The sequence below is a fragment of the Aquarana catesbeiana genome, linkage group LG05 (genome assembly GCF_042186555.1).
Source record: "Aquarana catesbeiana isolate 2022-GZ linkage group LG05, ASM4218655v1, whole genome shotgun sequence".
NCBI lineage: Eukaryota > Metazoa > Chordata > Amphibia > Anura > Ranidae > Aquarana > Aquarana catesbeiana.
The window spans coordinates 297,469,203-297,493,411 of NC_133328.1; the positions used below are offsets into that span (position 1 = coordinate 297,469,203).

Sequence of the window (24,209 nt, forward strand, 5' to 3'; positions counted from 1 at the left end):
AAATCAGAAGTAAAATTTCGTCTGCTGAACGATCTGCTTTTTTCGGATCGTTAGTACGGTGCTTTCAACGGCCAATTTTGTTTTTTCGTCCAACAAAAGCTGTATGTGCAGACTATAACATTTTTGTCGTATGTGAACTCTACGTCCAACTTTCGTATAATTAGTACGGTTTTCGTACGAAAAAAAAAAAACGTAAGAGCAAGACTACGCATGCTCAGAAACAAAAGAATACATACAAAACCATTCAACATATTACCACTGTTACAGCCAATATTTGCTCTATTGCAGAGCTACAGCTGCTGCTTCTATCCTCAGAATGCAAACTTTTGACAAAGCCTGAAGCGACACACCAATGTGGGTGAACTGAAACACCCAGGAGTGTCAGAAGCAGAAGACCCTTACAGCAGCTGAAACACTACAAAAGAGCCCAAGATTGATAGCAAAGGTGACAGTACTGTTATGAGAACTGTACTTTTAATGGCTTGTTAAAATTCTCTGGTAGCGGGTTGTCTTTAACCACTTCAGCTCCGGAAGGTTTTACCCCCTTCCCGACCAGGCCATTTTTTGCAATACTGCACTGCGTTACTTTAACTGACAATTGCGCGGTCGTGTGAGACTGTACCCAAACAATAGGAATGTACTTCTTTCCCCACAAATAGAGCTTTCTTTTGGTGGTATTTGATCACTGAATAAAAAAAAAATGTAAAAAGTCAAATTTTTGCATCAATTTAGGTCAATATGTATTCTGCTACATATTTTTTGTAAAAAAATACCAATAAGCGTATATTGATTGGTTTGCGCAAAAGTTATAACGTCTACAAACTATGGGATATACTTCTGGAATTTTTATTTATTTCTGTTTTTTACTAGTAATGGCAGCGATCAGCGATTTTTAGCAGGACTGCGGCGGACAGATCGGACACCTGACACTTTTGACACTTTTTGGAGACCAGTGACACTAATACAGTGATCAGTGCTAAAATAAATGCACTGTTACTGTACTGACAGTGGCAGGGAAGGGGTTAACATCGGAGGCAATCAAAGGGTTAAGTGTGTTCCCTATGAGTGCTTTCTAACTGTGGGGGACATGTTTTCACTAAGACCCCTTTCACACTGGGGCGGTTTGCAGGCGTTATTGCGCTAAAAATACCGCCTGCAAACCGACCCAAAACAGCCGCTGCTGTTTGTTCAGTGTGAAAGCCCGAGGGCTTTCACACTGAAGCGGTGCGCTGGCAGGAGAAGAAAAAAACTCCTGCAAGCCGCACCTTTGGAGCGGTGAAGGAGCGGTGTATTCACCGCTCCTTCACCGCTCCTGCCCATTGAAATCAATGGGGCAGCGCGGCTATAGCCGCGCTATGCGAGCGGTTTTAACCCTTTTTTCGGCCGCCAGCGGGGGTTAAAACCGCACTGCTAGCGGCCGAATACAGCCGCAAAAACAACGGTAAAACAGCGCTAAAAATAGTGCAGTTTTACCGCCGACGCCCCCACCGCCCCAGTGTGAAAGGGGCCTAAAGGAAAACAGAGCTCAGTGTTTCTGCTTAGAAAAAACACAAGATCCCCATTTTTCTCTCTGGCAGACCGCCGTTCTGCCTCTCCTCAGATCGATCGCGGGTGGCCGGCGGACATCGCATCCACCGGACCCACTGATTGGCTCCAGCAGTTGTGTCCAATCACAGCAGGAGCGGGGCACTGGAGGTGTGCGCTTGCCCCGGAGCCCAAAAAAAAAAAAATCACGTACTAAAGAGTTATTATGCTTAAAAAGGAGGTCCAGCCCCCCCACCAAAAAATTTAAGGTCAGCAGCTACAAATACTGTAGCTGCTGACTTTTCATATTAGGACACTTACCTGTCCAGGGATCCCGCGTTGTCGGCATGCCAGCAGATTTTTCAATCGGCTCTCGGGTGCTGCCACCACCATTCCTTGTAAGGGAAATCATCAGTGAAGCCTTGTGGCTTCACATCCGGTACCCTACTGTGCATACATGAAGCGCACTGCGCTTTGTGAATGGCCCGGTGGCGGGGGAAGGAGGAGGGGTCTGAACTTCGGGGGGAGCTTGCCGTGGCAAAGTCACCCGGAAGTGGGCACGAGTAGCTGTCAAAAACAGGAGGAAGCAAACAAGTGGAGCTTCCCCTTTTGGGTGGAGCTCTGCTTTAATGCATAACTCCAGCTTTGTTAACAACTTCAGCCTCGGACCATATGGCTGGCCAAAGACCAGAGCGTTTTTTGCGATTCGGCACTGCGTCGATTTAACTGACAATTGTGCGTTCGTGCGACGTGCCTCCCAAACAAAATTTATGTCCTTTTTTCCCCACAAATAGAGCTTTCTTTTGGTGGTATTTGATCACCTCTGCAGTTTTTATTTTTTGCGCTATAAACAAAAAAACAGAGCGTCAATTTTGAAAAAAAACGCAATATTTTTTACTTTTTGCTATAATAAAAATCCCCCAAAAAATATATGAAAAAACATTTTTTTTCCTCAGTTTAGGCCGATACGTATTCTTCTACATATTTTTGGTTAAAAAAAAAAAAAACGCAATAAGCGTTTGATCGGTTTGCGCAAAAGTTATAGCATCTACAAAATAAGGGATAGTTTTATGGTATTTTTATTATTAATTTTTTTTTTTTAATAGTAATGCTGGCGATCTGCTATTTTTATCATGACTGCGACATTATGGCGGATAGATCGGACACTTTTGATGCTATTTTGGGACCATTCACATTTATACAGCGATCAGTGTGATTAAAAATGCATTGATTACTGTGTAAATGTGACTGGCAGTGAAGGGGTTAACCAGTAGGGGGCGCTGCAGGGGTTAAGTGTGTCCTAGGGAGTGATTCTAACTGTGGGGGGGGATGGGCTACGTGTGACACGACACTGATCACTGCTCCCGATGACAGGGTGTGGTGATCAGTGTCCTGTCACTAGGCAGAACGGGGAAATGCTTGTTTACATCAGCATTTCCCCATTCTTCCTCTTGGTGAGACGATCGTGGGTATCCCTGCGGACATCGAGTCTGCGGGACCCATGATCACACGCATGGAGCTCGCGGTGGCGCGCACGCCCACAATGCCGCGTTTTAAAGGGCAACATACAGGTACGTTAATATGCCTGTACTTGCACTTCTGCCGATGCATATCGGCGTGAGCCGATCGGAAAGGGGTTAAAAAGGGTTTAAAAAGTGGCTTGGTTAACTTTCACCCCCTTATTCCTCCAACTTACCATCCCCTCATAGTAAAAAAATGCCCCTTTTAATTTACCTGAAGCTGGGATCACCTGACACCGCCGGACTGAATATGCAGTTGGGTCCTCTCAAGAGGGAGAAGAGGACAATAGGGTGACAGAAGGGGACTGGTAGTCTAAGGGCACCACTACAGCGCTGGATCAGCAGTCCTCTGCACAGGGCCACTGATAAGGCAGTACAACCTGTCCTATTGTACCAGGCCGACCCCATCAGCTCAACAGGGGGTCCAGGCAGCTTTACAGTTAATTTCTGCAGGAAATAAGACTGTTCTGTCTATTGACCATTCCAATTGAGTGGACTTTCTTGAAAGTTCTCTTGGAAGCTGAAGCTTTTTTTTTTTTTCCCTTATATTTTTATTTATGGATAATTTTTGATATCCATAGCGAGAACAGGGTCGAAGGGGGCCCTGTCAGGCACGCTGTGTGGGGCCCCATGATTTCTAACAGCGGCCCTGCCTCTGCACTAGAACCTGCAGCAAAAAGGGACTTGGATGGGGGACTTAGCTGAGTACATCTGCCTTCACCAGGTAAGGATGGGGGGGCATATCAGAAAGGGTGGGAGGAAGGTACACTGAAAAAATATTTTTTGTCTGGGGTCGAGCTTTAAAGTGATTAAAGTCAAACTTAAAGACAAACTTATTAAAAAAAAAATACCAAACATGTTATATTTATCTGCACAGAGCAGCAGACCTGATGTTCTCGGGTCACCCACCGGCACTCCTGGCTCCTCCCCTTTGCCGAGTGCCCATCGCTGGATCAAGATCAGGCTCAGGTAAGTATTTAGGGGGGCTGGGGGGGGGGGGGGGGTTCTTGCAGATGGTTTTTTAGCTTAAAGCGGATAAAAAAACGGATTTGTGAAATTTGAGCTGGGCACATATATCTGCAGTGTTTTCTTATCTCTCTTCAATGCACCCCATTCTTCTGTTATCAGCGTGATAACTTCTGACAAGCTCAAAGTCAACTGTGATAAAACCAGGCTGAATTTTGTGCCCTGGAAGGTTGCTATAAATAGATTAGCAGAGAGCTGAACTATTCACAAAGCAGCTCTGCAAGTCTCTGCCTACATGGGGGGGGGGGGTGTGCGCCTTTCCTCCAATCAGCTGTCTTGGCTGTATGCCCAGACTTCACTTTCAGTGCTGAACAGTAAGAGAGAACCTGTAACACTATCTGCACTTTCTAAAGAATATATAAAAGTTAAAGACAACAGATATACATGTAAAACTTGTGTAGGGAGATTTGTTTCATCTCTGTGTATCATCTGAGGCTGCTCACTTCACTGGGTATATGTGAGGGTTTACATTTTACATTCACTTTAACCACTTCCCGCCCGGCCCACAGCAGATGACGGCCGGGCGGTGATTCAGTTATCCTGACTGGGCGTCATATGACGTCCAGCAGGATAACATGCCGCCGCGTGCCCGCGCATCGCCGCAATCGGTGGAGCGGTGTGTCAGCCTGACACACCGATACACCGGTCTTGGTAAAAAGCCTCCGACGAGTGCCCATCAGTGCCGCCTATGAGTGCCCATCGGTGCCACTTATGAGTGCCCCTCAGTGCTGCATACCAGTGCCACCTATCAGTGCCCATCAGTGCCGCCTATCAGTGCCTATCATTAGTGCCCTCCAGTGCCACCTCATCAGTGCCACCTCATTGGTGCCACCTCATCGGTGCCGCCGTATCAGTGCTCATCATTGAAGAAAACGTACTTATTTACAAAAAGTTTTAACAGAAACAAAGAAAAACTTTTTTTTTTTTCGAAATTTTCGGTTGCGCAAAAAATAAAAACCGCAGAGGTGATCAAATACCACCAAAAGAAAGCTTTATTTGTGGGAACAAAATGATAAAAAAATTTTAGGGTACAGTGTAGCATGACCGTGCAATTGTCATTCAAATTGCGACAGCGCTGAAAGCCTGGGCGGGAAGGTGTCTAAGTGCCTGGTATTGAAGTGGTTAAAGGATACGTTCACTTTTGGGAACATGTTACAATCCCCCCTCCATGTGACAGCAGTACGAGTAGAAGTTTCCTGTACTAGCTGTCACTTTTTGAAATCAGCGCAGCTGTGCAGGGCTCCGCCCACATGGCCGCGTCATTCATACACACAGTTTTGTGTGAATGAACTACAAACCCCTTAGAGGCTGTTGGCCTGTAGTTCTCAATGAACTACCATGGCGCTGTGGAGGGTCCTGGTAGTTCTACAGGTGACGCAATGCTTATCAGGTTAAATAAATACACAAAAAAATTGCATTTATTTTTTTTTAAAGTGAACTTATCCTTTAAAGTGATACTAAAGGTTTGTTTTTTATTTTCTAAATATGTTCCTTTAAGGTAGTGTACTGTTGGTTCACTTACCTTTTCCTTCGTTTTCCTTTGTAAATGCTTTTTTTCTTTGTGTGAATTTTCAACTTCCTGTTTCTGCTCTAGAAGCTTGCCCCCATCATCTGAGCCGTTCTGGCTGGGGGTTAGTCAGCGTGCTCGCCCCCTCCCTTGGTATACATCCCTGCAGGGAGACGCTGTGTGCGTTCACAGGCACGGGGGGGGGGGGGGACAGGGGAGCCGCGGGCGTGTCTAAGACGCTGTAGCTCCGCCTCCCGTGCCTTACTTGTAATCTGAATGACCATCTCAGCACAGCCCCACCTTTACTCTGCCCTACTCCGCCCCCTTTTGTGCTGAAGTGGAAGTGTAGCTCAGGTTTGTCGTCACACAGCGAAAAAGCGGCACTGCGCATGCGCGATGCCACTAAGCATCAAGGGAATTGTAGTTCCTTTGAAGCTGTGACGTTGCTGCAGGGAGCACGCTCGAAAACCCGGAAGTTGAGGAGAACATACATAGAGGAAAGGTGGAAGTGCTGATAAAGCCTATTTATCTAACAGGTAAATAAAAAAATTCAGCAGAAATAACAGCTAGATTCATGATCTATATAGCATATAGATCAGATATTGCCAAAAAAAATTTTAGCTTTACAACCCCTTTAATTCCACTTACTTTGCAGGGATTTCTTCTCCCTTTTTGTTATGTCTCCAGACCAGGTAAAAAGAGAACTCTACCCAACATGACACAGATGACAAATAAATGAATAAAATCATGGGCGTTAACCTTTTCATACTCTATCCAAAACTACAGCAAAGAGGTTTGACAACACACACACCCTACAACTCTTCTATCCTCCACTCCAAAATGACAGTACATCAATTATAACATTCTATTCTAGTAGTACCGGTAGTCAAATATTGTACTTTGGTAGCCATTAATTAATGCAGAAAGTTTGGTGTTTAAGTGACACCTTTTATTGGCTAACTAAAGTTTTAAAGGAGGACCTTCAGGGTACCCCCCCCCCCCATTTTCTTTTTCTCTGCCCCTGCTTACCTCCTGTTGTTCTAGGCAGAGTTTGGATACTCACCCTGCCACCCGATCCAGCGTTGTCCCGCCGACATCCTTCTGTCAGCAGACACCGCTGGATCCCGCGCCATCATCGAGAGACCTGCCGGCTTTTCCCGGATCAGACAGCAGGGGCCTTGCAATGATGAACCTTTAGGCCAGCCCCCCTTCTACTTCTGAATGAATGATTAAAGGCCCCATGGGATATGTGACGTGCATATCCCAGGAGGCCTAGTGAGCACTATGCATGTCATTCGTCTAGGCAAATTATGTGCATTGAGGGGAGGGGGTTGCGCTCTTTTTATTTTTTTAAAAGAAGACAAAAAAAAAAGGCCCGATTTGTGAAGAGGATGGCAGGAGGGATGGAGAGGGGGGAGCAGTTTTATATGGTGGGTGAATGTCTACTTTAAAAATGCAGTTGTTTGAGAGAACTTAGTTATTTTTGACAATCCATTATAAGCTTAGTTGAAAAGTCCCCTTTTAAATTTTTTAACTCGTATCTGCTGGCGTCCTCTTTCCATGCCCTTTTCAGCTTCTCCTCTGCTGTTTACTTTCAAGGTCTAAGGACTACATGTCCCATGGTACCTTGCTGCCTGCAAGCAGTGATTCCAGTACTGACTCTGCTTCCTGAAACTCCTCCCCTTAGCACCTCTGTAGTACAGAAGGCAGGCTCTGTGAATTCTGTGACACAGCAGGGTCTTCTCACAGAGCACATATGATTTCACATTTTGACCACAGATATGCTATAAGTTGATTTAAAAGACAAAACTTTTTTTTTTTCATTTTGAATAAATTGAATAGAGGGTTATAACCATTGTCAGTTGTTGTCAGGGGAAATCACTGAAGGTGACCAGAACTAGATGGAAGATCTCCCCTCTACTCTTGTTCTGGTGACAACCAAAAATTTGGGACATCATTTCACTTTTGGTGATAACAGTCACAGGGCTAATAAAAGGGGTGAATCCCCCTAATGGGGAAACCAACAGTAATAAGCACCTGACAAGGGGTTTTTGGTCCCTCTCCAGACTATAGCTAATAAAAATGGGTCTTAAAGTATAACTAAAGGCAAAACTTTTTTTTTTTTTTTGTTTTGGATAGAGTGGAGAGGGATTAAAATGCTTGTCAATTATTATTGCTCTCTGTGTCCCCATTACAAAGATTCAGCCTCTTTATTTGTCCTGTAAACCAGGGATCTCCAAACTTTCTAAAGGGCCAGTTGTGCTACAGACTTTAGGTGGGCCAGACTTTGGCCATTGGAAAAAGAAAAGGTCCCAATGTCTATGGGAAAAAAACAATGCCCCATCTTTGTGTCAGTGGGAGGAATTGTGCCCCATCATTGGTGTTATTGGATGCCATTGTTAATGTTATTGGGGAAAATTTTGCCTCATCCTTGGTATCATTGGGAGAAATTGTGTCCCATTGTTGGTGTCATTGGGAGGAAAAGTGCTCATTCATTGGTGTCAGTGAGGGAATTTACACCCCTTCATTCTTATCAGTGGAAGAAATTATTCCCTAATATCGGTATCAGTGGATGAAATACTGCTTCAAGGGCCAGATAAAAGCAAGCAAAGGGCCACATCTGGCCCCCGGGCCACAGTTAGGAGAGCACTGCTGTAAACCAAATTTTGGGTTGCCCCCATAAAAGTAATGGAGAGGAAACCTTACAATGGGGGGTGCTAGTTCTGATGACCTGGGGGTCCCCAAGGAATTCCCTTAATTTGCAAGGATTTAATTTCACTTCCTGCTTGGTTATGGGACAGGAAGTAAGGGGAAATCTCTGAAATGGGGTACAGGTGGCAAAAAATAAAATAAAAATCAGACAGGGGTTATAACCCTCTCTTGCTTTATCCAAAATGAAAAAAAAAAGTTTTGCCTATAGTTCTACTTTAACCACTTGCTGCCTACCGCAGGTCAGCTGTACCTGTACGTAATTGCGTGTAATAGACACTGCACGCCGCCAGAGGCATGGTCGTGGGCTGATTGGACACAGGGGATGCCAATCAGTGGGTAAGGCTAACCCAATGTCCACCGGCCATCAACGATCGTTTCGGGAGAGGCAGAACAGCAGTATGTAAACAAGGCAGTAAGTAAACAAGGCAGATCGCTGTTCTGACAGGGGAGAAGATGGAGATCTTTGTCTTCACCCAGTCAGAGCAACCCCCACAGTTGGCAAGCACCTCCTAGGGACACACTTAAAGCGGAGTTCCACCCCAAAAGGGAGCTTCAGCTTTAAGAGAAGGTGACTCTCATTTGGCATGTCATTTTTTTGGGGGGAGGGGGGGGGCGAATACCCTCTTTTTAGAGGGTTCCAGCTTCCACTTCCTTCTGGCGCACCGCGGCACCGGAAAGGAGATCACCTCTCCCCCTTTCCTCTCGGCAATCATCTGGGACACGTCACAGGTCCCAGATGACTGCCCGGCCGGTCACGGCGCGCGCCACGGTTCACGCATGCGCAGTGGGTGCCTGTCTGTGAAGCCACAGCTGGGTGCCCACAGTTATAATGCCGGCTCCACAGAGAGGAGGGGGAGAGTAGCGGGGCTTCGTTTCCCCGCATCGCTGGACCCCAGGACAGGTAAGTATTTGTAGCTGCTGACTTTAATTTTTTCTTTTTTTTTTTTTTTTTTAAGTGGAACTCCGCTTTAACCCTTTGATCACCCCTTCCCTGTCAGTGTCATTAGTACAGTAACAGTGCATTTTTTTTGCTTTGATCACTGTCATGTCACTGGTCCCCAAAAAAATTGTCAAAAATGTCAGTTAGGTGTCCGATTTGTCTGCCGCAATGTCGCAATCCCGCTAAAAATCACTGATCGCCGCCATTACTAGTAAGAAAAATTAAATAAATAAAAATGCCATAAAAATATCCCATAGTTTGTAGATGCTATAACTTTTACGCAAACCAATCAATGTACACTCGTTGGGATTTTTTTTTTTTTACCAAAAATATGTAGCTGAATACATATTGGCCTAAATTGATGAAGGCATTTGATTTTTTTCATTGGATATGTTTTATAGAAAGAAAGTAAAAAATATTGTTTTGGTTTTTTTTTTTTTTTTTAATTGTTGGTCTTTTTTTTGTTTATAGTGCAAAAAATAAAAACCTTCCGGGGCCGAAGTGGTTCAACTTTTTACATTTAAATATTTACAGATTGTGTGATAAAAGATAAACAGTGACATGTAGCAACAAAATCGAATGATCTAGACAGAAAGAAAGTAGAAAGTCATCCCTGATTTACTAATAATTGCTCCTCATCTCCTGTGTGATCACTACCAGGGCCTGCACTGACCTGTCAGCTCACTAAGGAAGGTGTCAGCCGATCTCCTGATGTAATGTGCCATCCACCTCCATTCCAGGAGTGGAGGAAAGTTGTGTACACAGCCGATCAGAGCACACACGGTGTACAGGAGGAAGCAGCCTCCTCTATAGGTGTGATGACAGCAGGGACTCTGTGATTGGTGTACAAGGTGTCGGCTCTCAGATCGGAGATGAGTGATCGGATCGGCAATGCAGTGTGTGTGTGTGTGCCCCCCCCATCCCCCCATCCCGCACTCCTTTACCTGCACCATCCAGCCTTGTCCTCTCTACAGGGTGAGGCCACACATTCCAGCCCGATCTCCTCCAGGGCTGACAAAGGAAGGCAGGTGGTGCTTTCTTCTATCCAGGAAGCAGATCCCTCGTAGTGCCCTGTGTGTCCCACTCCCTGTACAAGTCTCCTCCTTGTCTTCTGTCAGTCTACACCAATACAGCTCCACCTCTCCTCCTCCTCCTCCTCCTCCTCCTCCTCCCTCACCATTCATCAACCTTCCAGGAGACCGCATCTCCCCTCATCATGTCTGCTGTCACCCTCCGATTATCGTACGATCGCTTTGAAAGCGGTATTTTCCGTCCGATTTCCTGATCGTGTGTACGGGGCTTTAAGCCTCGTACGCGCGATCAGATTATCGGATGAATAATGGTCTTGTTTTTTTGTCGTTTGCTAGTCTCATATCGAAAGTGAAGCGGTTACTCAGCTAACGAAACTTCTCGTACGACAAATACAACTTCGGAAGTGATGTAATGTGTTGAATTGTTATGTATAGTATTTTTTCGTTTCCGAGTATTATTATTATTGTTATTATTATACAGGATTTATATAGCGCCAACAGTTTGCGCAACGCTTTACAGTATAAAAGGGAGACAATACAGTTATAATACAATAAAATACAGGAGGATTAAGAGGGCCCTGCTCAGAAGAGCTTACAATCTAATAGGGTGGGGCAGGTGGTACAAAAGGTTGTAACTGTAGGAATGAGCTGATGGAAATGGTAAAAGATTAGTTAGAGACGTGATAGTGAGTAGGCAAAGTTTTTCTTTTCTTTTTTTGGGGGGATGAAAACGATACTAATTAAATGAAAATTGGACGTTGTGTTTACGTGCAATAACATTTTTATAGCCTGCACCTAAAGCCCCATACACACTATTAGATTTTCTGCAGATTTTTGACTTCAGATTTACCAAAACCATGTAGTGCAAGGGCCTGCCTGATTGCATACAAATTCAAACTCTTAGGAGTGATGAAACTCTTAAGAGTTTCAATGCGTATGCAATCAGGCAGGCCCTTGCACTACATGGTTTTGGTAAATCTGAAGACAAAAATCTGCAGAAAATCTAATAGTGTGTATGGGGTCTAAAGACCCGTACACGCAATACGAAAATCAGATGGGAAAATTCGTTCGACGAGCTGTCTGACGATTTTCAAGTCGTTAGTACGGTGCTTTGGACAACCAATTTCACTTTGTCGTCAGACAAAAGCTGGATGTGCAGACTTTAACATTTTTGTCGGATGTGAGCTCTACGTCTGATTTTCGCTTCATTATTATGGTTTGAAAAAAACTGTAAGAGCAAGACTAGGCATGCTCAGAAACGGAAGAAGGCATACAAAACTAATCAACATATTACATCACTTCTGACATTGTATTCTGTCATACGAGAAATTTCATATTGTTAGTAACCTCTTCACTTTCGACATGAGACTAGCATGCCACAAAAATCGGACATTTCGGTCGTCCGAAAATCTAAATGCGTGTACGAGGCTTAAGGTTTTGTTGTCCAAAAATACAGAATCGGGTTGCGAAAAGCACTATACTAACGATCAGAAGTTTTTACTTCTGATTTTCTTATTGTGTGAAAGGGGCTTAAAGAGGTTGTAAACCTCCAAAAAAAAAAAAAAAAAAGAAAAAGAAACCTGTAAGGCAAAGGCATAATGAGCTAATATGCATCGCATACTAGCTCATTATAAAATACTTACCTTAGAACGATGCCCTGAATCGGCGCCGGCACGCGGCGGAGTACACGGCCGACATCTTTCACAGGAGTTACTTCTGGGTTCGAGGGCTGTGATTGGCCAGAGCTGCAATGACGTCACTCCTGCGCGCAGGAGCCGCCGGCAGGGCCGGACTTATCATTGGGCTTGACTGGGCTCAAGCCCATGGGCCCCACCCAATAGGGGGTCCCGCGAGCCCCAGCCAAGTGTACTCAGCTATACTCAGCTAGTTCCACTCACAGTCACGCCTAGTCCCGCAGTAAGATGGACATAACACAGGGACTGGGCGTGACTGTGAGCGGAGCTAGCCGAGTACACTCGGCTATGTATGTTGGTGCTCGGCTCCGCTCACAGTCACGCCCAGTCCCGCCATTGGACCTGTGTTATGTCCATCATAGGGTGGGACCTGGCGGGAATGCGAGAGGAGCCGAGAAAAGTCGACAGGAGCCGAGATACACAGGACTGGCTGTGTGTATCTCGGCGGCGCCATATTTAAACTGCAGTGACACTGACAAGTCACTGCAGTTTAACTGCAGCCTGGGAAAGGCTGCAAATGATACGGACAAGGCTGCAGATGGACACTGATAAGGCTGCAGATGGATGCTGCAAGGCTGCAAATGACACTGACAAGGCTGCAATGTCACTGGGCAAGGCTGCAAGCCTGCAAATGACACAGACAAGGCTGCAAGGCTTCAAATGACACTGAGAAGGCTGCAAATGACACTGACAAGGCTGCAAGGCTGCAAATGACACTGACAAGGCTGCAAATGACACTGACAAAGCTGCAAGACTGCAAATGACACTGACAGGGCTGCAATGTCACTGGGCAAGGCTGCAAATGACACTGACAAGGCTGCAAGGCTGCAAATGACACTGACAAGGCTGCAAATGACACTGACAAGGCTGCAAATGACACTGACAAGGCTGCAAGGCTGCAAATGACACTGACAAGGCTGCAAATGACACTGACAAGGCTGCAAGGCTGCAAATGACACTGACAAAGCTGCAAGACTGCAAATGACACTGACAGGGCTGCAATGTCACTGGGCAAGGCTGCAAATGACACTGACAAGGCTGCAAGGCTGCAAATGACACTGACAAGGCTGCAAATGACACTGACAAGGCTGCAAATGACACTGACAAGGCTGCAAGGCTGCAAATGACACTGACAAGGCTGCAAATGACACTGACAAGGCTGCAAGGCTGCAAATGACACTGACAAAGCTGCAAGACTGCAAATGACACTGACAGGGCTGCAATGTCACTGGGCAAGGCTGCAAATGACACTGACAAGGCTGCAAGGCTGCAAATGACACTGACAAGGCTGCAAGGCTGCAAATGTCACTGGGCAAAGCTGCAAATGACACTGACAAGCATGCAGATGGACGCTGTGCAAGGCTGCATTGATGAGCATTTAAATATAAGTTTTTTTCCCTAAATTGTGTTTTTCCTTAAAATTCCTTAAACTCTTATCTTGAGGTTTGCTGATTGGTTATTGGCAGTTACGTAGTGCCTCGTTTACTGCCATTGAGAAAACCTGTCTGCATTAGACAGTGATGTAATGGCTGACAAACGGTATCAGAGTGGTGCGCTTAAAAGAAAACTAAAGGTTTAAAGTAATGTATAGAAGGTAGGGCCCGAAAGTGACTCAAGCCCAGGGGCCCCCACCACCCTAAGTCCTGCCCTGGCCGCTGGTCACGGCATGGGCCCTGAAAAAACTACACCAGCGGGCCGTTTCTTCAGTGCGCATGCGCCAATGACATCAGCAAAAGTGTATAAAGTAAATAACTCCTAAACTATGCAAGTTTAGGAGATAATTACAGTACCTACAGGTAGGCCGTAGGTACAAGTGGTGTAACAGGACTTACAACCACTTTAACACTGCACAGCAACTACTTTACACTGGTAGTGAAACTGCACACAAATACATCGCAAAAGGTCATTTCACCATCTAAGGCTGCATTCGCACTACAGCGTTTTGAATTGCAAGCAGATTTGCAGCGAATCTGCCCGCAATTTGAAAGCACCGATGTGTGAATGACAAATCACGGGACTCGCATTTGAGATGCCATTCACTTGAATGACACCTCAATCGTCTGCCACAATTGTTGTGCGATAAAACGTGCTGCAATCAGCATCGTGGCAAGCATGTCGCCCAAAAGAAGCTCCAGAACTTTTTTTGGGTGACATGCTTCCAGCAATGCGGATTGCCGCGATCGCAGAACGTTTTATTGCATGACAATCACGGCAGACCCACACCACGATTTGAGGTGTCATTCAAATGAATGGCATCTCAAATGTGAGTTCCCCGATTTGTCATTCACACATGGATGCTTTCAAATCGCGGGCACATTCGCGGCAAATCTGCCCACAATTCAAAACGCTGTAGTCTGAATGCAGCCTTACAGAAAAAAATAGTAACATATATGGGATTGCAGAGCCCATAAGCATCCTTTTTTTCAATAAATCCCCTGAAATAAAATAAAAGCTGATAAATAACTTTTTTTTTAAAAATAAACTTCTTTGAAAACTTTTATATAAATATTAACAAACCAGTAGTATTTGAAACAAATAGCAAACTCCAAAGCTCAGCCATCAAGACGCAAGCTGAACCAACAGTCCATTATAGTCCTGAGTCACACTGTCCACCCACAATAATACGACCGAAAAGTCCGTTTTTTGTTGCATGCTAGTCTCATGTCGAAAGTGAAGAGGTTACTCACCATACGAAAACTTTTGTACGTCAGAATACAACTTTAGAAGTGATGTAATATGTTGAATAGTTTTGTATTTATTCTTTAGTTTCTGAGCATGCATAGTCTTGCTCTTACGATTTTTTCCGTACGAAAACTGTACTAATGCAAGTAGTATGCAATGAATGCAATGCAGTCCAGCTATTGTCTGACGAAAACCAGAATCAGCTGTCGAAAGCACCATACTAATGATCTGAAAATCGGCAGATCGTTCATTGGACAAAATTTTTCTTCTGATTTTCGTATCATGTGTACGGGCCTTAAGGCCCCATACACACTATTAGATTTTCTGCAGATTTTTTTCTTCAGATTTACCAAAACCATGTAGTGCAAGGGCCTGCCTGATTGCATACAAATTGAAACTCTTAAAGTGATTGTAAAGCTACTTTTTTTATTTTTTTTAAATAACAAACATCTCATACTTACCTCCACTGTACAGTTCGTTTTGCACAGAGTGGCCCCGAACCTCGACTTCTGGGGTCCCTCGGCAGCTCTCACAGCTCCTCTCCGCATCGTATAACCCCCTAGGAGAGGCGCGCTCCCAAGTCCCCCCTGGCGCCCGTGTCATTGGATTTGATTGATAGCAGCGCAGCCATTGGCTCCCGCTGCTGTCAATCTATCGGATCAAGAGCCGGGAACCCCGGGCAGAGGAAGAACGCGTCTTGAAATTCCGGGGCTCAGGTAAGTACAACAGGAGGGGCTGGGGGGGGGGGGGGTTCACAAGAAGAATTTTTTTCACCTTAATGCATAGGATGCATTAAGTTGAAAAAACACGTGGGTTTACAACCCCTTTAGGGTTTGACCTCATATTACATGGTTTTGGTAAATATGAAGACAAAGATCTGCAGAAAATCGAATAGTGTGTATGGGGTCTAAGGCTGGGTTCACATAAATGCAAATTGAATTTGTTTTAAACCGCATATAATTGGCATTACATGTGAATGTGACCGGCTCCTAATGGAGCCGTTTCACATATGTTCAGGGTGACTGTGGTGCGGTTTCAAAAAGGGTCCTGTGTATTTTTGGGTCAAGTTCAGGTGCAATTTTAGGCAAAAATTCGTACCTGAATCACACCTAAACCTGTAAACAGGAACGCGCCGGACTCTGGACTGCAAACCACAGCCGCACATATGTGAACCTGACTTAAAGGTACATGATCCAACCATGGCACTCACCTGCAGTAAATGTACTGTGAGCAGTTAAATACATATTCCTCAATAGTGACAAAGGATATAAATTCACTTTGTGTGTACCTAATACCTTTTGTAAACCCAGATATTACCTTGTAAAAGTAGCAGTGCAATTGCTTTGTGCTGGAACAATGAGGCCCTCGTGGCTGCTTTTTCTCATGGTGTTTCGGATTCCATCAAGGATGAGATAGCAGCCCGAGATATACTCACTGAGCTGGAGAAGTTGATCACGTTTGCCATCCTCATTGACTCCAGACTTAGAGAAAGACTGTCTTTTAACCACCTATATACAGGGCACTTACACCCCCTTGCTGCCCAGACCAATTTTAAGCTTTCAGTGCTCTCACACTTTGAATGACAATTACTCATTATTGGCAGTCATGCAGCACTGTACCCATATGAAATTTACTGCTACATAGCTTTGGTAAAAATAACCCAAATTAGTGTATAGTATTTGGTATTTGTGAAAGTTATAGAGTCTACAAACTATGGTGCCAATCACTGAAAACTGATCACATCTGATCAGGCCTTCAGTACATCAGGTGTATCTCATTTCTTGAGACTCTAACAAGTCAGGAAAGTACAAATACCCCCCTAAATGACCCCTTTTTAGAAAGTAGACATTCCAAGGTATAAGTAAGTAGTATGGTGAGTTTTTTTAAGTTGTAATTTTTTAATGAAGATTTTTTTTTTTTTTTTACAAAATTATTATATTATCAGGTTAATTCTCACTAACAGCATATGCATACAACAATTTACACCCCAAAATACATTCTGCTACTCTTCCCGAGTATGGCGATACCACATGTGTGAGACTTTTACACAGCCTGGCCACATACAGAGGCCCAACATTGAAGTAGCACCTTCAGGCGTTCTACGAGCATAAATGACACATCTCACATCTCATTTCTCAACCACCTATTATGTCCTGTACACACGATCGGACACTCCGACAACAAAATCCACCTGATTTTTTCCGACGGATGTTGGCTCAAACTTGTCTTGCATACACACGATCACACAAAGTTGGTCAGAAATTCCGAACGTCAAGAACGCAGTGACATATAACACGTATGACGAGCCAAGAAAAATTAAGTTCAATCACCAGTGCTGCTCTTCTGCTTGATTCCGAGCATGCGTGGCACTTTGTGCGTCGGAATTGTGTACACACGATCGGAATTTCCGACAACGGATTTTGTTGTCGGAAAATTTTAGATCCAGCTCTCAAACTTTGTGTGTCAGAAATTGCGATGGAAAAAGTCCGATGGAGCCTACACATGGTCGGAATTTCCGACAACAAGCTCCGATCACACATTTTCCTTCGGAAAGTCCGATCGTGTGTACAGTGCATAACACTTTTGAAGGCCCTGGAGCACCAGGACAATGGAATTGTCCACAAAATGACCCCATTTTGGAAAGCAAACACCCCAACACATAATCCATGAGGCATAATGAGTCTTTTGAATGTTTCATTTTTTTCCAGAAGTTTTTGGAATATGTGTAAAAAAAAATGCATTTTTTTTACACAAAGTTGGCAATTTATAAGATATTTCTAACACATTGCATGTATATAGCAAAAATTACACCCCAAAATACATTCTGCTACCCTTCCTGAGTATGGCAATGCCACATGTGTGAGACTTTTACACAGCCTGGCCACATACAGAGGCCCAACATTGAAGTAGTACCTTCAGGCGTTCTAGGAGCATAAATTACACATCTCATTTAATTCCTACTCATCACATTTTTGAAGGTCCTTGAGCACTAGGACAATGGAATTACCCACAAAATGACCCAATTTTGGAAAGCAAAACCCCAGCGTATATTCTATGAGGCTTGGGCTGCAGATAGATACTTGGGTACTCTGATGGGCTGGTGACAGGTACTCGGGTACGCTGATTGGCTGGTGACAGGTACTCGGGTACTCTGATGGCCTGGTGACAGCTACTCGGGTACTCTGATGGGCTACAAATAGGTACTCGGGTACTCTGATGGGCTACAGATAGGTACTCAGGGACTCTGATGGGCTGGTAACTGGTATTCAGGTACTCTGAAGAGCGGTGACAGGTACTCGGTACTCATATGAACTGTGACAGGTACTCAGGTACTCAGATGGACTGTGACAGGTACTCGGGTACTCAGATAAACTGTGACAGGTACTCGGGTACTCAGATGAACTGTGACAGATACTTATATACTCAGATGGACTGTAACAGGTACTCGGGTACTCAGATGAATTGTGACAGGTACTCGGTACTCAGATGAACTGTGACAGGTACTCAGGTACTCGGGTGGACTGTGACAGGTACTCGGGTACTCGGATGAACTGTGACAGTTACTCAGATGGACTGTGACAGGTACTCAGATGAACAGTGACAGGTACTTTGATGGGTGGTGACAGGTCCTCTTTATTGGGGGGGTAATCAGTGTGTGTTGGTGTACACTGTAAGCCCTCACAGTTACGCTCGGTGGGCCCTGCTATGAAATATTTGATCAAAAATTGTAATTACATGCCCCTGTTAAACAGGGGCAGAAAAATTGGGCCTTAGCCAGTGGTGGTGGTGCCACAACACTGTAACCCCTCACAGTTACGCTTCTTGGGTGCAGGAACGGGCCCTGCTATGAAATATTTGATCAAAAATTGTAATTACATGCCCCTGTTAAACAGGGGCGGCTAAATTGGGCCTTGGGTGGTGGTGGTGGTGCCACAACACTGTAACCCCTCATAGTTATGTTTGTTGGGCGCAGGAATATTTGATCAAAAATTGTAATTACATACCCCTGTTAAACAGAAAAATTGGGCCTTAGGCAGTGCTGGTGGTGCCCTAAACCAAAAATATTGTTGGTCAGCTAGCATCATCAAGATTGAGGAGGAATAGGATAGTCACTCAGCATAGGCAGTCTTCAAGGGATCCCACATCCATAGAAAAATCAATCAGTTACATCAGTATCAGGTGCTTGATAGCTGCAACTGATCCAAGACTGATTCATTTTTATGAATGTGAGTGTCAGGGCTGGGCTCAGCCCTTCCTTCTCTGAGCTGGCCGCTCAGCTGTCGGCTAGTTGCCAGCTCCCATCTCTCTCCACAGTTACCCAGCTGTTGTTGATTCTGCTCGTCAGTTCTGCCTACTTAAAGTCGTCCAGCTCACTTGATCTCTGCCTTCCTTTGTCAACATCACAGAGACTTTCTCCTGCATTCCTGTTAAAGACTTGCTTGGTTGACGTTCCTTCTGGCTCCTGATCCTGCTTGCTGTACTACTACGTTTATCTCTGGCTCTCTGACATTTGCTTGGCTGACGACCCGATCCGGTTACTGAACTCTGGCTTGTTTTGACTACGCTTACTCTGTTTACATTATTATTATTATTAAACAAGTGTGATTTAACTTTATTTCTGTCTCGGTCTGATTCATGGTTGCTGATAGTAGGCGAAAGCCATGAATTCGGAAGATACAGTCAATCCACTGGTTGGTAATGTTTTTTCCAGATTGCATGAGCAAGATCACCGCATGGATCAGTTTGCCATAGCGTTACAAACACTCCTGACAAACAAGATATTTGGGGGGCACACCTAAAGATGGTGCAGCCATAAGACCATACAACAGAAAAAAATATTACAGCGCACACATGCAAAAAGACATTTACCTCCAGCAAGGCTTATATAAAACGTCTAGACATTTTCAAAAAACATTATCAAAAAATATGGGGATTTGGTCACACCATATTGCTATATGGTGCTTAAGCCCACTTACTGCGACAAAGTACCCCATGATTAGTGGGTCCTACACTATCCATAGACTGGGAGATCCTGCTTCTCTGAACCATGGGAGCAATACACTCCTCTATATGGGAGAACTTGAGGTCTCCACCCATGACACAGGTGGACACTAATGAGAGGTACTTAATGAGGGAGTGGGGTGCTCCTTACCCAAAAGGATTTGGTCAGAATCCATACAATAGACAAACAAGATATTTGGGGGGCACACCCTAAAAGATGCATTAAAGATGGTGCAGCCATAAGACCATACAACAGAACAAAATATTACAGCGCACACATGCAAAAAAGACATTTACCTCCAGCAAGGCTTGTTTAAAACACCTAGACATTTTCAAAAAACAATATAAAAAAATATGGGGATTTGGTCACACCATATTGCTATATGGTGCTTAAGCCCACTTACTGCGACAAAGTACCCCATGATTAGTGGGTCCTACACTATCCATAGACTGGGAGATACTGCTTCTCTTCACTCTCCTCCCTGCTGGAGGAGTACCGCGATTTTAGCGATGCCTTTGACAAAGGTCAAGCCGGTAGTTTGCCTCCACACCAGCCTTATGATTGTGAAATTGACCTTCAACCTGGTGCTATACCCCCTCGTGGCCGAGTTTACCCTTTGTCAGTCTTGGAGGATAAGGCCATGGAGGGGTATGTTGCAGACGCACTTTCTTGAAGTTTAATCCTCAAATCCTCGTCTCCTGCTGGTGCTGGTTTCTTCTTCGTGAGGAAGAAGAGTGGTGAACTGGAACTGGAGTTGTTTGACCGCCTTAAGGGAGCAACGGTTTTCAGGAAGCTTGATTTGAGAGGGGCATACAATCTTGTGCGGATTAAGGAGGGAGACAAGTGGAAAACTGTGTTTAATACCAGAACAGGCCATTATGAGTACCTCGTAATGCCTTTTGACCTTTGTAACGCCCCGGCAGTTTTCCAGGAATTTATAAACGATGTCCTCCGAGATTTGTTGCAGTTATGTGTGGTGGTTTATCTTGATGATATCCTCATATTTTCCAAGTCTCTGGAGAGCCACCACACAGATGTCTGTCATGTGCTTCAGAAACTAAGAGAAAACAAAATGTTACATGTAAACACAAAGTCCCAGGAAAGGCCTGGTCTGGAAGTGGATATTGCAGCTTCAGGTCAGTTCTTGTCTAGGATACATTGGAGGAATTTACTAACACTTGATCGGCTGTGCATGGCAACCAATCAGAGGTTAGCTCCAGCTTGTTCAGTTGAAGCTGATTGGCTGCATGTTCAGCTGCCCCAGTCTTAGTAAACCTCCCTGTATATCCTCCAATACACACCGTATATAGACTGTGCCCGGAAATGATGGTGGTAACTATAGAACAACCATAGTAGGAGCTCTGCGCCCATTTCCTTTCTCTGTGTTCTGAACCTACAAGTCTCCACATCATACAAGACACCTCCATACAGCACTACAAGTCCCCAAACCCCCCCCCCCCCGTATTACACTTCACAGCCCATGACTTGTATACCTCTCCCCCAGTCCATCATCTTTCTTCCTTGTCGCTGCCGTGTGAGCTGGCAGGGTTGTCATGTGACGACGAAGCCGGAATACACAGTCAGCTGATGTTGGGGCGGGGCAAGTGTTAAAGCATGCGCTGGGGGGTTCCACCTGCTGGATGCAGTGTGAATATCTCCTAAATGGTGCGCGTTCAGGCGATATTTACTGTACTTACAAGGAAGCCTTAAGCAACTGAATTACACATGGGGGAGAGGAGCCTCATTAAGGGCATCAACTAAAGAAGAACCTTAAGAGAAAATGGCACTGGTGGCTCTGGCATGGCAAATGGAAAACAGAGCTGTCATCTCTGAAACAATGTAAACAGAGTAGTAAGTTTGCCATAATGTGCAAATATGCTGTGTACAATATATTGTAATTCACATTTCAAGTGTAGTCGTTAAAGATAAACCATAATGTATTTTCAATGACGACACACTTTGAGTTTTTATTGTAAAGTTTACTTGAAAGTTGTTGTTTTTTATTTTGATTTGCCTTTCATTTATTTACTTAGCTTCTGTTCCAAATCATTTTCATTAGGGGATGTCATGAAAATATTTGCATATCTCCCCCCCCATTACTTAACCACTTCAATACCAGGCACTTAGACACCTTCCCACCCAAGCCAATTTTCAGCTTTCAGCGCTGTCGCAATTTGAATGACAATTGCGCGGTCATGCTACACTGTACTCAAACTATTTTTTTATCATTTTGTTCCCACAAATAGAGCTTTCTTTTGGTGGTATTTGATCACCTCTGCGGTTCTTATTTTTTACGCAACAAATAAAAAAAGACTGAAAATTTTGAAAAAAAAAACAAGTTTTTCTTTGTTTCTGTTAAAATTTTTTGTAAATAAGTAAGTTTTCTTCTTCAATGACGGGCACTGATATGACGGCACTGATGGGCACTGATGAGGTGACACCAATAAGGTGGCACTGATGAGGTGGCACTGATGATGGGCACTGATAGGCGGCACTGATGGGCACTGATAGGTGGCACTGATGGGCACTGATAGGTGGCACTGGTATGCAGTACTGATAGGCACTCATAGGTGGCACGATGGGCACTCATAGGCGGCACTGATGGGCACTCATAGGTGTTATTGATGGGCACTTTTGGGTGGCACTGACAGGTGGCAGGGATGGGCACTGATGGGCACTGATAGGTGGGCACTGATGGGCACGGATGGGCACTGACAGGTGGCACCGATGGACACTGATGGGTGGCACTGATGCCCCTAAGGGTGGCATTGCTGGGCATCACTGCAATATAATGGTGCCAATCAGTGCCCATTTGTGGGTACTGATTGGCACAGATTAGGCACTGACTGGGCACATTGGGCACATGTGGATGGCCATGGGGTACATACCTGGCCATCCACATGTTGCCCCCTTCCCTGGTGGTCCTAGTGGCGATCCCTGGTGGTCCAGTGTGGTCATCTGGGAGGGTGCTGTGTTGGTAAACAATCAGCGCAGACCCCCATGTCAGGAGAGCTGGCGATCGGCTCTCCTCTACTCGCGTCTGTCAGACGCGAGTGAGGAAAAGCCGATCAATGGCTCTTCCTATTGACATCGTGATCAGCCGTGATTGGACACGGCTGATCAAGTGGTAAAGAGCCTCCGCCGGAGGCTCTTTACCAAGATCGGTGGAGACACACCACTCCACCGATCGCCGCGATGCGCGCCCCTGCGGGCGTGCAGTGGCATGTTATCCTGCTGGACGTCATATGACACCCAGTCAAGATAACGGAACCACCGCCTGGCCGTCATCTGCTATGCATAGCAGATGACGGCCGGGCGGGAAGTGGTTAACCACCTGCTTACTGGGCACCTAATCCCCCCTCCTGCCCAGACCAATTTTCAGCTTTTAGCGCTGTCACTCTTTGAATGACAATTGCGCAGTCATACAACACTGTACCCAAATGACATTTGTATAATTTTTTCCCACAAATAGAGCTTTCTTTTGGTGGTATTTGATCACCTCTGGGTTTTTTATTTTTTGTTAAAAAAATGTAAAAAAAACGATTTTTTAAAAAAAAGAAATACAAAACCGTTTTATATTTTGTTATTCAATTTTGCAAACAGGTAATTTTTCTCCTTCATTGATGTACGCTGATAAGGCTGCACTGATAAGGCGGCACTGGTGGGCACTGATAGGTGGCATTGGTGGACACTGAGAGGTGGCACTGATGGGCACTAATAGGTGACACTGATAGGTGGCAGTGATGGGCACTGATGGGTGGCACTGATAGGCAGCACTGATTGGCACCACTGGTGGTCACTGATGAGTGGCACTTATGGGCATTGATAGGTGGCACTGATTGCTGGCTGTTATGCACTGGTGGGCACTGATTCGTGGCACTGACAGGCGGCACTGGTGGGCACAGATGAGATGGCTGTGCCTCTTCCTCTTCGGGACCAATGTCCCTTGCACAGAAGTCGGTGATCGGCTTTTTTTTCTCCTCACGCTGTTAGTGTGAGGAGAAAAAAAAAAGATTACCGATCTTCTGCTTACAACGCGTTATCAGCTGTCATTGGCTGACAGCTGATCACTTGGTAAGGGGCTGGGATCTCATTGAGTCGGTGATCACAGCACGCGCCGCGCACACCCTGCATGGGGAGCGTGCAGAGGGAAGGACGTCTAATTAACGGCCTCCCGGAAAAGTAGGTCCTTGCTGTAGTCGTCATTCGGCTATAGCACCGATCTGAAGGGGTTAATAAGCTTACCTGTAGGTACAAGTAAAAAAAAAAAAAAAAAAAGGACTTGAAAGACACACCCTTTATGTAAATATATGATGTCTTGCCTTGTTCCTATGGATATGGAGCTGACATTATTTGTAGGCTCTTTGCTGCCCCCTGCTGGTAACTGAGCCATGATCTGAGTGGGCACACTGTACATAGAGGGGCCCTGTCCCTCTATGTGTCAAGGATAGATGGTCATTATTCAGTATAGCAGGGTGACCGACAAAACCTGGTGGGTAGTTACTGACTATTAACCACTTCCAGCCCAGGCCTATTCTGGCACTCCTCTCCTACATGTAAAAATCATTATT

General features: G+C 45.0%; 1 protein-coding gene across 1 annotated transcript in view; it reads right to left on the reverse strand.

Moving 5' to 3' along the window:
* Positions 1 to 10,318, reverse strand: part of PTPN3 (protein tyrosine phosphatase non-receptor type 3) — a 366,738-nt gene extending 356,420 nt beyond the window's left edge. The window contains exon 1 of the mRNA XM_073630794.1: positions 10,174 to 10,318. The gene's annotated coding sequence lies outside the window, so the exon portion shown is untranslated. The remainder of the gene's footprint in view (positions 1 to 10,173) is intronic.
* Positions 10,319 to 24,209: the final 13,891 nt, after the last annotated feature.